The following is a 1,391-nucleotide window of genomic DNA, read 5'->3' on the forward strand; positions in this document are numbered from 1 at the left end:
GCTGGAAAAAGTGGCTTGTAAACCTGCGTCTGCGGTCGGGAGGAGCGGAGCCGGATAATGCTCGTGTGTGCAAATGGTTAATATAAGATATAATAATATATTAAGATATTAATAAAGAAATATATAAATAGATACAGGGTGACAGTCAGAATTCACTGAAACGCCACACATGTAACACGATGTAATACAACACGATGTAAATAAGCTATTATTTGCATTTCTGAGAGCTTTCGTATCACGGAATCGTGAGATTGAGATAAATTGAAGTGAGTGAGCTTTTTAGTGATTAATGTTAGATGAAAGCACTATTTGCTCGCTTTCTATGCTATAATCGATTCAGAATTTAAATAAAAGTTGTTTTACGTGCTGCTAACAGGACCAACAGCCACATACCCTGTACATGCAGCAAAGTTTCAGGAGTGACATGTATTCCACATCCCTCATATAAATACGGGATTCACTTTCGAAATAGCTTGTTTACAATCAGGGTTAATTGCTTAGCCTATATGCCAGGCAAGTATTTCAATTTAGTTTAAAAATCGCTCCTCTTCATAACATAAGGATCACGTCCAACATAGCCTATGTTGTGATTATAAATATCTTTCTTTTGTAATAGTGTGGTGGTTGAAGAGAGATATCCCCTCATATGATTGTAAAGCGCGTTGGGTGTACAGCAATACGATGAAAGCGCTATATAAAAAATGCCTCATGCCTAAAACAGTACAGTACGGACTTTCCTCCACCTCATCCGTTCTGCTTTTTCAATCACTCCTGAAACTTTGCTGCATGTACAGGGTATGCGGCTGTTGGTCCTGTTAGCAGCACATAAAACAAAACTTTTATTCAAATTCTGAATTGATTACCCTCTTGAAAAAACCAGCATATGCTGGTTAGGTATGTTTTGACGCTGGGATGCTGGTTTACGCTGGTCCTTTGCTGGTTTATGCTGTTTTAGGGATAGCCTAGAAAGCAAGCAAATCGCGTTTCCATATAATCACTAAAAAGCTGTCACTTGTCACTCTTTATCGCAATCTCACGATGTTCCTTTATAATCAGTGAAGCTCTCTGAACTGCAAATAACCTTATTTATGTGTCTACGTGTGGCGTTTAGCACTGAGTGAATTCTGAATGCATGAGAGGTGGCAGCCCAATCTATTTATATCTTTATTAATATCTTAATATATTATTATATCTTATATTAACCATCTGCACACACAAGCATTATCCGGCTCCGCTACTCCCGCAGGTTTAAAAAGCCACTTTGTCCTGCGTTTTTCAACCAATCTCTTGACTTTTCCCCCCTTATGAACAACACATTTTCGTACACGATAAAAGCTCCTTGTGGTTTCTCGGTTTGGCCAATTTGAGCATCCATAAACAACGCAAAACAC

This window comes from Sinocyclocheilus anshuiensis, unplaced genomic scaffold (assembly GCF_001515605.1).
Source record: "Sinocyclocheilus anshuiensis isolate Anshui unplaced genomic scaffold, SAMN03320099.WGS_v1.1 scaffold2090, whole genome shotgun sequence".
Classification (NCBI taxonomy): Eukaryota; Metazoa; Chordata; class Actinopteri; order Cypriniformes; family Cyprinidae; genus Sinocyclocheilus; species Sinocyclocheilus anshuiensis.